Raw genomic sequence first — 15,000 nt, 5'->3', positions numbered from 1 at the left:
TTACTGTGTTGCCACCAGAAATTCCGCAGTATATCCTTCTTTTTGGCTGGATGACCGTCCCCTTCCTCTTTCTTTGTGTTGGCGTTCTAAACTCCGGTGGATTTCTGAGGACTATGGTTAACTGCTCCTCAGATCTCTGCAGGGTAAATCCAGACAGCTAGCTAGACTATCTGTCCAATCTGAGTTTTCTGTTGCATGACTAAAACTACTTTTGAACGTATACGTTCCACCAAAACAAGTTCCTTCCTGAGGCTATTTTGCAGAGGCACCGTTGCTCTGCCTGTGTTTCCCTCTGAGAGATAAATCTAGAGAAAATATTTTGCTAAATAGTCGTTTCAAATACCCTACATTAAGTCTTACTAAAGAATGAAAGTTTATTCTTGACCTCGGGATTAGTAGCCTGACAAAATAATCTTAACTCAAGGTCCACTTCCTAGCTTTTTCTAGAGCTTTCAACCACATCCCACTTCTACAATAAAGACTTGACTGCCATCTCCAATGTATTGTCACAACAACAATATAATGGTCTCATTGTTAAAGCCACTTATACTGTATCAATCATTCAATTTGAGCATGGACAGTGGTATCAACATGCAAACATGTCTATTGCATGTGCATTGGTAAATTACAAAACATCTTTTAGGGATCCTGCACACTGCCTGCGTGGCTTGAGCGTGGCGTTTCTGTTGCGTGTCAGCTGCGTGGCGGCTGCGTGGCGTTTCTATGTCTTTGCACACCAGAAACGTGTCTGACGCAGCGCTGCTGCTGTCTGTACACATGTATGTTTCCCATTGATAAAATGCAGTAGTATACTTCATGTTAAACATAAATATATACTGATTTGATTACAGCGAACCACACGTCCCAGAGGGACTAATAGTGGATATGATGACAAAAAATGTTTTAATGTTTAAAATTTTTTAACTGTTTTTAACTGCTCTTTAATGTTTAATTTGTTATACTGCACTGTAACTTTTATTCTCATATTGTATCTGTTTTTAATTTTTTATTGTTTTTATGTAAAGCACTTTGAATTGCCTTGTTGCTGAAATGTGCTACACAAATAAAACTACCTTGCCAAATGAATGACTGAATTAAACCTATACTTAATTTCTTGAAAAAAAATAAAATAAAAATGTATGTGTCAAAAGGACGTATAAACTTTTCGTATTCTATACGTGTCGCGTGAAGAATAGGCGTCGGCCCTATTTCTAGCATACACGCGTTTTCGGCGCGGCTCGAGACGCCCCTGAGATGCCCCTGAGACGTGCGTGCCACGCAGGCAGTGTGCAAGCTCTAACCTGTTAACATGGTAGCCAAAATAAAAACCGACACGTCACGCAGCTGACACGCCCACGCCACGCAGCCAGTGTGAAAGAGGCCTTATACTAAAATTTTTAAATGCCTTTTCATCTGATGCCACTCATTTCAATCGTTGTGTATAATATTCCTTGCCAGAGAGTTTCCAGAGAAGAGCAAACCGGGGCTGTTATCCATGCACCCTGCTAGCCCCTAGAATGACTTCTTCCCCTTATCCAAATCACAGGCTACACTGCATTTTTATGTTCATTTTTTGCTGTACTTTCAAAAGGTTCTTTTTTGTCTCACTGTGTTCTCCTGCTGTTTGTGTAACCCAGAGGTAAAATGGGCAATAAATAGAATAAATGTATAAATAAATAAGTCCTGGGTGAAATAAATATGCAATAAATATTTTGGTAATTATATACAAGTGATTATACAATACATGTGAAAACTATATAAGTATAAATAAATGCTTTATGTTGAAAGGATCGCTTGTAAACATTGATATCATCCAATACGAGGGCATATTTTTATTGTGGCATTAGCCTATAAGTCTGAGTGTTACTACACCCTAGCCAATAGAGTGTTTAGACCCGCCTCTCAGCCGTTCGCGCTGGTGAGGGAGATCTGAAGTGACGCCAGTGTAGCTAAATCATCGTAGCGGTACATTAATTATAAATTTTAAGTATTGATATTCGATTCTGTGACTGTTGACTGTAACTAATTGTGTGAAACACTCGTGAGAGAGTCTAATCCAGAGGGCATGCTCAAGCTAATGTGCTTCCTCTTTGCACTGGTGAGTTGGTTATGTTCCGCTAGCCTATATGCTAATGTCCGCCATTGGGTGCCCATTGTTCTCAATGTAAACAGCGCTAGCAGCCGCGGCTGCTGCTAACTTGAAGCTAACAGCTAAAGTGTATTATCTTTGTTAAGTTACTAAAATGGATTTAACGATAAAACGGGATATTTTTACTGTGTTCCGGGCTACTATCGCTGGTGAGTGGAGTAGCTCCGTCAAGTTATATGTTTTGAAATTGTGTTTAACGTCGAGTTAACTTGCTGTATTAACGGTTGCGGCCTAGCGGCCCACTGGAACCCTGCTAATAGTCTGTTAGCGGCCTGTTGAGACACTAATACTAGTGAATGATAATGAGGTCTGACTTTCATGCATTTCATTCATTCATTTAGGGCTATTAAGCGTATTTTGAATGTATTTCTGTGTAATTGTGTTACATCTATGTATTATGGTTATGCACTTTATTTCAAAATGATAGTTATGATATATTGAGGAATGTAATATGTTGTACAACTGAACTAGAAACATGATACTGTGATTAGCGATATTGAGTTAATTGATAGCAGCCTTAGCCTATGACAGTAATGTCAACAGTGTTAGCTCTAAGGTAATTTTATGTTGACCTATTCCATATAGGTCAGGTTTTTTAGGGAGATTCAGAGTTTGAGAGATCGCGGGTCTGGTGGAGTCTAGACCGGCGTTGGAAATACTCAGAGACCTTGGAGAAACTGTTCCAGACTGGATGGCGAGCCAAGCCCCACTTGATTAAGAGCCCGGTTGTAGCCAGGAGGTGGCAACCTAGAGACCTCAAGCCGGAGAACCTTGATCTATTACCCCCTTGGCCAAGGGGTCAGGTAGAACTTAGTGCACACTGACACTTGTTTTCCTTGGAGGAGGACAATTACCCTGTGCATTGATCCACTATCGATGACTTGTGGAATTGTGAACATTATTTTAACAGACCTGGGTCAAAATTTATTTTGAGTGCACTCGTAATTGAACTGAACATTTATTATTTTGATACTTTGTAATTTTTTTACTTTTGTACAGGGGATCCCACTTTTCCACTTCACTACATTTGTGATACATAATTGTTACTGTATTGGTGCTATTTACCTGTTACGCATCGCATTCAATACAGGCAGTTCAACTTTCTTCTGTGCCTTGTGTTGTTCTTTCACTGTGGTAATCCAATCTTTTGGCTTCAGCAAGCAAACCTATAATCTTCTGACCTGGCCCAATTCCAAACATCTAGATACCTTGAATATTTATAACTATCAGGCAAATTTGGTGGTTATCCATATAGAAGTGGCCAGCCATTGAGTAGCTGGTTACATTTGCATTCCTTCATAACGCTGTCGTACATTTCCACTTCCTGCTGGAATGGTTGTGTTATGTTCAATGCCAACTGCTGGCTCTATAGTTGTTTATATTTCCTTCTTCTTTATCTATGTTCCTTCCATTGCTGCAGTGACCCCATTTCCCCACATGGATCATTGAAGCCTCATCTTATTGCATCCTCCACTCTCTGTCTATTCCTCCAGCACCAGAGATCATAGGCGTAATTTACAGAGGGGATGGAGGGGGGTTACAACCCCCAATAATCAAAACTGTCCGGTGCTAAAAAAAAAAATCTATTATAAATTCCTTTACATAAATTAAGACATTTGCATCATAACTTGACGCAGAAAAGGCAGAAATTGTTGCAGAAAAATTCACCAGAACGCAGAAAATGAAGTGTTTGAAATGCTTAAAATTTCCCAAAGTTATGCCCTTGCCAGAGATGCACGTTTGTGCCTCACTGACACGCTGAAATCCATATGTGAAGGCTGAGGAGGAGACGGACAGAGATGGAGATGCAGAGGCTGTGTGGTGTCAGGTGGGTGCGCGTTGACAGCTCGGAGTAATGGCTGCCATTACTGTGTCACTCTGTCATCACTACCCCATTTTAATACTAACTAGGCCAAATCTACATCCTGTTGGCTTCATGCTCAAACGCACCAGAGAGACGTCTAATGATGCATTTTCCCTATAATAATAGCATTAGAAAGTGGTTAATTACAGTATGCATACATTAAAAATCCAGTCATATCAGACTGACAGCTGTATAATGAACTATAAACCCTGCTGTTCAGGAAATGAATCCAATACCTTACAATACCCCATGAGGAAACATTTCCAGGATGCATTTAAACATTCAGGGAATGATCTGTTTCATTATGCGGTTTGGGGGGGGGCATTCAATGATTATTACCAGGGGATTAAGTGGAAAACAGATGGTATGACAATCAATATAAGTACATTCCTTTATATCTCTACAGTTTTCGATGAGATCATTATTGTAATAACTGAGCAGCTGTTCTTTGAGCTAAATGCTAACATAAATATCCTAACATGCTCACAATAGCCATGCTTCCATCCAAACGTAGCGTAACGTTTAACTGAATTTTCAGAAAATCTGCAAATGAAAAAGTAAATGTACATGTTTCACTTCCAATGCAGCTAACATTTAAAAGTTGACATTCATTTTGCAGGTATTTAGTTATTGACCAAAGTATGGGACAAATTCAAATACTGACCTGATCAAGGCGCTGGATGAAATGTCATGATGTCAAGAATGTGTGAAGAATGACATGTCTGTCAGCAGACACAGGAAGCCAGGAAAGATTTTTTGTAATCATTGTATTGTAATATTGACTGAAGTGTTCTACTTTTTAGGATCTATCAGAATATTGTCATATGTGTGAAGATGTCATTGTTATTGTTGCTGAATAGAGCTTTGACATTTTAGGGATGTTGGTCTAAAAAGACATTTGCAGGCTGTGACACCTGTGGCACTTCACACATCAGCCTGATGGTAATCATGCTGCACATTGTACACAGTTCCAGGGCAGCGTATTGTTTCCAGGACATTTAGAGCTAATTTGTCATTTCTATGGCTGCATAGTCCCATAAAAAAAAACATCTTGCGGAATCCACATGCATAATGATATTATTAAACCTACATATATTTACATTATAGGTAAAAAGCCCCAAGCATATGTTTTGCACACAGAGATGCACAAATGTCTACACATATTCAATGTGTGTGCTATTTCTTACAAACACACCCCCACACGGGATCAATCAGGCAGAAAGAAGGCTCCTAATCCAGCCAATCAGAGAGCAGTTCATGCAAGCAGTGGTGAGTGTGTGAACACAGTGGAGTCCTCTGTAGACCTATCTGTCCATCTGTCACTTTCCCGCTCAGCCTATGAGGAGTGCCAGAGTCGCTGCTCTACTGCTGAGGCACATCATGGTACACATTCAGCATTCGATACAGTGTCAGAATTCTACTAGACAAAAGCAAACAAGGAAATCTGTTACTTTCGAGGGTAATTCTAGCAAAGAGACTTATTGTCTGTGACAGCCTGATGTTTCATGTGTCTCTACCTCTTATTCCACTGGACTTCCATGTTGGACTTCCATGTTATATGACTGAATGTTGGATTATTGACAACCAAGGAGAGAGCAACAGGGACAATTAGAAGGAGTCTATATTCTGTATATTCTGTTTTTACTTTTTGTTTGGTTGTTTTTAATAAGGCAGCTGCTATATATCTGAGTCATTGCAAAGAAAACTCCAGCACACTGTCTAACTTGCAAAAATTATATAGAGTTTAATAATAGGCAACGTTTTGGTACTAGACCATCTTCAGGCAACTTTTGACCTGCTTGTCCCCCTCCAACGTACCTGTCTCACGTTGTAGATGTGTGGAGTATTTTTCTGTACCGATTTATCTGATGTATGCCAGTATCCAATATGTTTATTCAATACATACACAGGTCAAAGTATGCAAGTATGCCATAGCTTCCTCCAGGCTCCTCACAAAGCTCTGGAACTATTACAACTTAAAAACCTCACTGTGCATGTGGATCCTTGACTTCCTGACTTCTAGACTTCCTGACAGATAGACCCTAGGTGGTGAGAGTGGGCGGACACCTTATCCACCCACATCCCTAACACCGAAGCACCCCAGGGTTGTGTTTTGAGTCTCCTGCTGTATTCCCTGTACACACATAATTGCGTAGCCACTTTCGACTCCAACACCATCATCAAGTTTGCTGACGACACAGCTGTGGTGGGCCTGATCATGGACAACAATGAAAAAGGCCTTCCTGAAAGAAGGAGCTGACCCACTGGTGTCAGGGCAACAACCTACGCATGAATTTCAGCAAGACTAAGGCTATGTTTAGACGGAAACGATGTGAAGAGAAAACGCAAAAGTGGCGTTGCGTTCTCACTTTTTATTCCGCGTTTAGACGAGCGTTTTGGGGGGGAAATCTGTGTGCATATGGTCACGCAAAAGTGTGTGAAATTCGATGTAGTATGCACACCAGGCAGCTAGGTAGTAGTGTGAAGCACTGGTGGAGAGTTTTTAAGTTTTCCACTCTGGAGGGTGGTTTCACTTTTTTGCGTTTTTAAGCCCCAAAAACGCCGTCGCCGTCTAAACGAAAGGCACATCTGAGCAAATAAAGAAAAAAAGAAAAAGGCTAGGAGAAACCCAAACCACCCGGGTAACAGCCTTTTCTACCTGTTGAGGTCAGGAAGAAGGTACAGGATACACCAAGCCAGCACTGAGAGGCTCAGGAAGAGCCTCTTCTACCCCTCGCCAATCATAATCCATTTTCTCATATGAAAAGGAGAATCAGGCCCTCTCACACATGTAGCACACAACAGGAGGTTGTCTTGTGTCAGACGTGTTCTCACTTCCTGGAAATACTCCGTTTGGTTAAGGCAAGGGGTGGCGCCTAGGTAGAGTGTGCAGGAGGCAGGACATGACGCGGATTACACCACAGCCACGTAGTCGGTTCGTAATTCGGTCATAAACAACAGAGTCTCTTGCCGTTCCTTGAATTTGTCTCACGATTTACACATCTGCCCTCACCGACAGAAGTTCCAGAATCTTGTTGTCTCTTGGGTCTTCTTCACCCTCAAGTATTTGTATTCTTCCAGTTTAGTGAAACTATTTTTCAAGATTCAAGAAGAAGCTTCCGAGATTCAAGATTCCAAGACCTTTATTTTCTTATCACATATTCATAGAAAATTGAATGAAGGTTAGGGGCTCTACATAAAAACATACACCCATGATAGACTAGCATAGTATTACATTAACAAAACAAACAAATCCATGAATAAATAAGAGCAGGCGTGCAAAGCTGCATTAAAAAGTAGACAGTCTATATGGCGTCGTTTAAAATGGATATTGCAGTGGAAATGGAAGAGTGTTCTGATGTGGCTGCCCGATGGGAGTAGCTGAAAGTAAATATGAGATCAGAGCAAAGTATGACAGGCATATTTTCTTTGTCTTCTTCCTCTCCAAAGGAGCAGGAGACTGTTCCTCCCTGAGGAGTGATTAATGAGCTATGTTGTCTGGAGAATACAGGTGTTGCACTGCACAACCGCAGCATCAAAACACACAACACACACACACACACACACACACACACACACACACACATACACATACACATACACATATACATACACACACACACACACACACACACACACACCTGTAGAGAACATTAAAGCACGATCAAACACCTTTTAGACTAGAATTACTTAATGCGAGACCAAAGCATTATTTTGATCACTAGTACAACAAAATCCATATTAGTTAATTTGCTGCAGAGTAAGGGCTTTGGATACCTTTTTCTTTTTAAAGGTCCCATATCATGCTCATTTTCAGGATCATACTTGTATTTTGGGTTTTCTACTGGAACATATTGATGTGCTTTAATGTTAAAGTGAAAACACTTTATTTTTCTCATACTGTCTGTCATACAATATACCTGCTCTATTCACCCTCTGTCTGAAACGCACATTTTAACGCCTGTCTCTTCAAGCCCCCCTTCTTAAAAAGCCCAGTCTGCTCCGATTGGTTAGCATCTCCGAGTCTCTGCACCGTCATTGCAGCCGGGGAATGCCTGTAGCGGCACTTTCTACACACATACATATATATATATATATATATACATACATACATACATACATACATACATATATATATATATATACATATATATATATATATACACATATATATAAATATATATATATATATATATACACACATATATATAAATATATATATATATATATACATATATATACATATATATATATATACATATATATATATATATATATATATATATATATATATATATATATATATATATATATACATACATATATATATACATACATATATATATATATACATATATATATATACATATACATACATATATATACATACATATATATACATACATATATATATATATATATATATATATAGTATAGTTGTGACATCACAACGGTACAGAAGTCCTGGCGGCTCGTTTAAAGACACTGTTTCTGAATACAGGCTGTGTGCATTTCTCTGTAGATTGAGCGTTTTGATACTTTTACAGTATTGACAGTATATAGCACCTCAACTTGCTTTATAATCGAATAAGACATGAAGGCTCACTTTTTACAGTATGGGACCTTTAAATAAATTTATATTATTACTGCATCATGTGGGTGTGATAAATGTGCCATTTTTAAGCATCAACCATAACAAATATTACCATGGTACCCAGGTAACATGTGTCAATGGTGTCATCTGACAGCAGCAAGCCACGATATCTGCCTGGCAGAGTGTTAACAGCACGCCACTTATCCCTGCAGGCAAATGAGATTTTAACAACTTAAAAAACACCTCCTTGCTGCTGAACCTGACAAGGCCACAGGGAGAGAACGAGGTAGAGAAGATGGAAGGGTAATTTTCGTAGTTTTTTCTATAATGTTGAAATCACTAAGCTAATAGCTGAGCTCTGGGAGTTTGGTTCATAAGTGCACTGTTCACCTTCATTTGCTCTTCCAAATAAGTTTGACTAACCTAAAGAATTGTTTTCACCCTGGATCATCTGACTGCACTTCGCTTTTAGTGATGTCACTATGTCCCCAGATATGAGCTATTAACTTGGGAGAGTACACTGTTATTATTACGGACAGGAAATATGAACAAAACCAAAGCAATATATACTAAAATGATCTTTTAATAGTCTCTACATTCAGACAGAAATCGGTCACTCTCCTCAACAGTATAAGACGTTTGATCCACATTTAAGGGTGGAAAGAGATTCTGAAGAAATAAGAAACAACATATTTTTAGCTTGGAGGAGTTGCTAGAAGTCATCCTGTTTTGATCTTTGCATTGATAGAACGGTTGTGGTTCTCGTCATTTGTATTTGCATGCCTTTATTCTAGCACTCTGATCAAGCTCCTGGCTCAGGCTTGAGAGTGACAGTACATTTGGTTACAAGGCTTGGCATATTGCTGATTATTGACCTGGGTGGCTACGGCCACTGAGGGCTTCTGCTTACACACTAAAGACACTGTTGTCTAGCCTGATGCTCTGAGTTTGGACTCCAACTATAAAAGACCGTTACATTAACTTAACAACTGAATCAGAACCATCCCACACCTCAGTTTTACTGCTTAATCTAACTGTGACTATTCTCACCTAGCAGAACGACTGTCTAGAAAGCTAAACAACGCTTGGAGTTCAGAAAGTGTATTTATGTAATATATTTAAATTTAGACATATAATCCAACAAATACCAAATATAAATATATATATATATATATATAAATAAAGGGTGAGGTTTTGTTTCAAAATTGGGGGGGGACATTATAACTGGGGGGTCTGGGTGATCCTCTCCCAGAAAATGTTGTCCGTCCAACACTTCATTTCCTGCATTCTGCTGAATGTTTATGCAACATGTGTGCCTTTTCTGCATCAATATATGTTGCATATGTCTTATTTTATGTAATGCCATGTATGGGTCACAACTTTCTGCATATTATATATCACACGTGTTTCTTTTTTAGGAATCACGTAGCCTACACCTCAAATCTGTTGGAGAATGAGACCTTGTTAAAGCCAGAAGCTCCAAAGTTTAAATCTTGATAAATAAATAATAAATAAAAAGTTTTCCGAACATGTTTTGAGCCCCTTGAATGGTTATTTTCACCTCTTTTGGGGAGTGGGTTGTCTTTCATATCTTATAAAGGGGGGGACAAATCTACCTCTCCTCAATATTGGGTTTGGGACACATCCTCTGCATCCCCACCACTAAATCTACGCCTTCTAAATCTACGTTTGGGTACGGGGGTTAGGGTTAGGTATCAGGAGAGAACAAGTTGGCCATAGCTTTAACATATTATATTACATATATTAATTGGCTCTTCCACAGGGTTGTTAGCATATATTGTACAGAAGAGACATGTCTTTGTTTACTGTTGAGTGAAAACTGCCTCCAATCACTCAGTTTCCCTGTGTGACATATTCAACACACAACCACTCAAAATGAACTGACATGCTGCCAAGACGACATCACTCTGACTGACTGAGAATCTATAAATAGGCGTGTTGTGGTTGAGATATGAGAAATGCTTACATTGTGTTTTTATTACACCGTTATGCCAAAGGCGGCAGTGCGACCCAGATACAGTCAATACATCACAGAGCTGGGCGTGCAAAAAAATAAAAATACCTTAGCGAACAGGCGCACACATCACTTTGAAATGCATATCAATCCCTCTCTTATGTCTGCGCAAATTAACTCAGAGATTTTTACACAGAATCAAGCAACAGCCACGAGAGGAACATGACATGAAATGAAAATAGGTGTTTATTATCAAAGATACCAGCCAAAATATATGGCTTTCTGATTTCTGCTTGCGAATAAAGTGCAGCACACAAGATTTGATTTGATCGGGTGTGAATAAACAGCTCTTATTAAAAGGCAAAGCGGCAGAGGAGAAAACTTCAAAGTAGCATGCTTCAAGCAGCACAGGCTTATCTGGCATGTCACACTTCATAAGATATTCATGCAGAGTCTTTTCTCGCGACCCTCCGATATGAAGGCGCTTCCTGCAGGCCCATGTTCTTGAATGAGAATAAATGTGGCAGGCATGGGAGGAAGCGGAGCTTGAAGGCTCTGTGTCCTCTACATACTGTATACTGCAGTCACCAGGTCACATCACGAGACCAACAGAATATACTGCTTTTAGTTTTTGGGGGGCTTCTGCATTTTAATTTGAGCTAATCTGAAGAACCATGAATGTCCCACATGTTCCACGTTTTGCATCAATCATCTAGTACTGTGGATGGTGAGATGTTTGACAGGATAAGTGAAATGTTTGACCTGCAAATTCAAACTTTGGAGATGTAATTGCTGTATGCAATTTATTTTGAATGAGGTGAAATACATTACGAATACAAAACTGAGGTAATAATTTGCATAAATATAAATAAATGTAAAAACGTAAATGTATGAATAAAATGGAAGAAAAATGTGTTAGAACAGCTTAAATGAAATAATTTGACTACTTAATAATCACCAAAATGTTTTTATTGAAACCAATTGTGTTTATTATTGTGCAACTTAATTAAGCTTTTAGAGGAATAAACAAAGCATGTTGATTTTATGCAATAATTGAGTTGGGATAACAAGAAAAGTTTAATTTGATGTACTCAATGACTGAGTTGGAACAACTTGAAAAGATCCATGCAAATTGTTACCTTCATTTTTTTAAGTTGAGCCAGGGTATTATTTTTTAGAGTGTACCCCTTCAAAGCCTACAAGGGGTGAGTGGCCTTTATTTGTTCATAGGGCCAGTGCTGGTAAAGGCCAAGCAAAGAACATTGAGTGTTGTGGAGTGACTATGATGGCTCACATAGTAAATTCATGGTGCTATACATTTCCACAGTACTAGTCCCATAATTACCGACACATTCATTTATACTGGCCACGCTGCTGCTCTCCCTTTCTCTTTGACCATCAACCAATTCATTCCAGTTGCTTCTATTTTGACATTTCACTGTTATGTTATGTTCAATAAATCAATCCATTTTATTTATCACATGAAATCGTACAAGGTACAATTCCAGTTAAAATGTTATCCCATCAGCTCCTTCAACTTGTGCATGATTTATCATGTCTCTCTCTCTCTCTCTCTCTCTCTCTCTCTCTCTCTCTCTCTCTCTCTCTCTCAATTTCAATTCAATGGGGCTCCATGCATCAACCCATAGATGTAACCATCAGTCAGTTCAGCAGTAGTATTGTTGCTATGGTTACTTGCAGCCTAATATAGACGTAATAAGGTGATTATATGTGCTGATGTGTGTGTGTGTGTGTGTGTGTGTGTGTGTGTGTGTGTGTGTGTGTGTGTGTGTGTGTGTGTGTGTGTGTGTGTGTGCGCGCGCGTGTGTGCGTGCGAGTGTGTGTGTGTGTGTGTGTGTGCGCGTGCGTGCGTGTGTGTGTCTCCTTCTCCCAGGAATTTTATTTTTATATTGAAAGGACATTCAGGTCTTTGAAATCTGAGATTACAGAGCAAGGTTATAATCGTTAAACTAGGTGGAAAAAAACATTGTCGTTAACTGAAATAAAAATAAAAACGAGGCATTACAAAAAAACGATAACTAAACTAAAACTGTAATGTCTGTTTGCAAAACTAACTAAAATAAAATAAAATTATCGAGTAAATGTCCTTAGTTTTCATCTTTGTCGATGTCTTTCATAGAGCAAATAACGTTATATCTTTCCGACCATGACATTTCCCGTAGACATGTATAGTTTCTGACTGGGAATCCAGAAATTCCGACATTCCATGTCAAACTGAACACAACATAGTCCATGCCCCTCGTCTGGCATCATAGCAGTACCGAACGTCGGAAGAAAGCGACAGAGACCTATTTGATTATGACTGTGTCAGATAAAAGCAAGTGCCTTGCAGTGGAAGGTGGTAAAATATGTGGACAATTCATTACAGGGAAACATCCCACAAATTTGAAAGTACATGAGAAGCGCGCACAAGGAGCCTAACCTAGCTTACCTTAACAAGGTAAAGGAGAACGCAAAGCCCCCTTTCCCCGAAACAGAAGCTAAACAGGGCATGGATGTATGGGTACAGGGCCAGGCAGCATGACGGAGACAACAGCAGGACAGAGAACACTACAGGAAGGCTTTCACCAGCGACCCGATAGCTGCTGGTTAGTAAATACACAGGAACACCAAAAGCGGGAGGAAGCGTGGGTTAATATGTGGATTGATACTGGGATGTCTACACAACTGTGTGAGTCGATTGACTTCAAAAAGTTCACCACTTTACTCAAACCAAAGTTCAAAACACCTGTTCATGTATGTCTTCTTTAGTCTGTTGGCTATTTAGTTTTTTTCCTGGAACACGTCACTTATACATTTTCCACTTACTGCGGCATCTTGTGTAGACTGTTTACATATTTATGACCATATGTAGGCTACATTTTATGTACTGGTATTATTGTTGAATACATTGTGAATACATATTTCTAAAATTGTATGATGTTTTTGTTGAGTTATTATACACAATACTTTTTCTAACCTTTTTGAATCCCCCGACAAATAACCCATATTACAAAAAAAAGACTAATAAAAACTAAACTAAAACTAAGCATTTTCAAAAAATAAAAACTAAACTAAACTAGCAAACCCGCTTTAAAAACTAATTCAAACTAAACTGAATTTGAAAACAAAAAGTCAAAACAAAATAAAAAATAAAAAATAATGAAAAATGCAAAACTATAATAACCTTGTTACAGAGTCAAATTATTAGAATAAATGTTCCTTGTTTCATGAAATGCTTTGAATTTGTTGGGAACCGAAGCAGGGTGATTAAACACCATCTTTAAACAGAGATCTCCTGAGAGCATGTGACCTCTGAGACAAAGGAAGTCACATGGGGCCTGAGCGCCCTTTAAAACAAAGAGAATCTGCCCTCCTTGCAAACCTTAAAGCCTGAAAGTCACACTTCTATGAGAAGTAGGTTTCAAAATGGCCGGCGGTATAAAAAATACAGAATTTGTGGTTCACACCTACATGTTACCTGCGAGAACAGTGATTTCCTATTGGCCAGTGTCCCTTAACGCATCAGTCATAATGTCTAAACCATCCGAGGTAGACTGACCACGAGCTACGTGGTTGTGAAACGAAGGTTTCTGCTCCTGTAGATTCTAGAAGTCCGTATGAAATCAACCTTGTTTTAAGAAAAATATGGTTTAATCTGCGATCTTATGGAGAAAAACTACACTACCCACAATCCTTAGCGTAACAGCAACGTCTCTGATTGGTCCAACTCGCTGTTTACCATAGAAACGTTTGCCGTACCCGCAAAAACGCGAACAGCTAGAACGAGCTTCTACCATTGAAGTCTATGATGGTTTCTGTACACGGTATTGTAACTTTGCCTTTTTGCCATTTTATAAAAAAATTTTTGCGCCGAATCAAATGTTTTATGCTCACTATTCATCTCGTAGCTGGTTGGCTTGGTTCTGGACTTAAAACTCTATATATAAGTAATTTTCAAAATGTCAATGAAACAATTGAATGTGGAAAAACACTTCCGAAACCAGAGCGGTTAAAAAAGTGGGCGGTCAGTGTTGAGCTCTATATGTTGTAATAACAGCCGGTTGAACAGGTCAGTGCTCGAATTTCACCCTTCACCGTTCACTTTATAAACATGAGATAAATTAATCAAATTAATTAAGATCTGTATTTTTAAGAGAACACCACCTATGAGACTGTTTTCCGTTCAGTTATTGGTCCCTGGTTCCAGGGTGGTGCCCCATTTTGATTGTCTGTCAATTTGATAGTTATTAATACACATATTCAGAACTTTATTAATATTGATAAAAACATCTTTGATACATTGCTAATAACAGAATCCGTACCTTCCAAATTCCCAACACATTGTAGGAGAAAGTCTCTCTCTCTGTAGATCAGAACCCTCTTGGGTTGTAAGTGTTTCAATTAAAGATATATAT

The 15,000-nt window shown here is 38.9% G+C and overlaps 1 protein-coding gene and 1 long non-coding RNA gene across 5 annotated transcripts in view; one reads left to right on the top strand and one right to left on the bottom strand.

Annotated features, from left to right (window-relative positions):
• The window catches only part of plppr5b (phospholipid phosphatase related 5b), a 153,055-nt gene that overhangs the window by 102,802 nt on the left and 35,253 nt on the right, over nucleotides 1-15,000 (bottom strand). The window lies entirely within an intron of this gene.
• LOC116050121 lies at nucleotides 6,382-14,750 on the top strand. The gene is made up of 3 exons (XR_004105016.2): nucleotides 6,382-6,505; nucleotides 6,938-6,941; nucleotides 14,740-14,750. It is a non-coding gene; the product is annotated as an uncharacterized LOC116050121 (long non-coding RNA).

This window comes from Sander lucioperca, chromosome 23 (genome assembly GCF_008315115.2).
Source record: "Sander lucioperca isolate FBNREF2018 chromosome 23, SLUC_FBN_1.2, whole genome shotgun sequence".
NCBI classification, from domain to species: domain Eukaryota; kingdom Metazoa; phylum Chordata; class Actinopteri; order Perciformes; family Percidae; genus Sander; species Sander lucioperca.
Note: the sequence above shows the minus strand (reverse complement) of the source record. Positions and strands in the feature narration are given on the sequence as shown.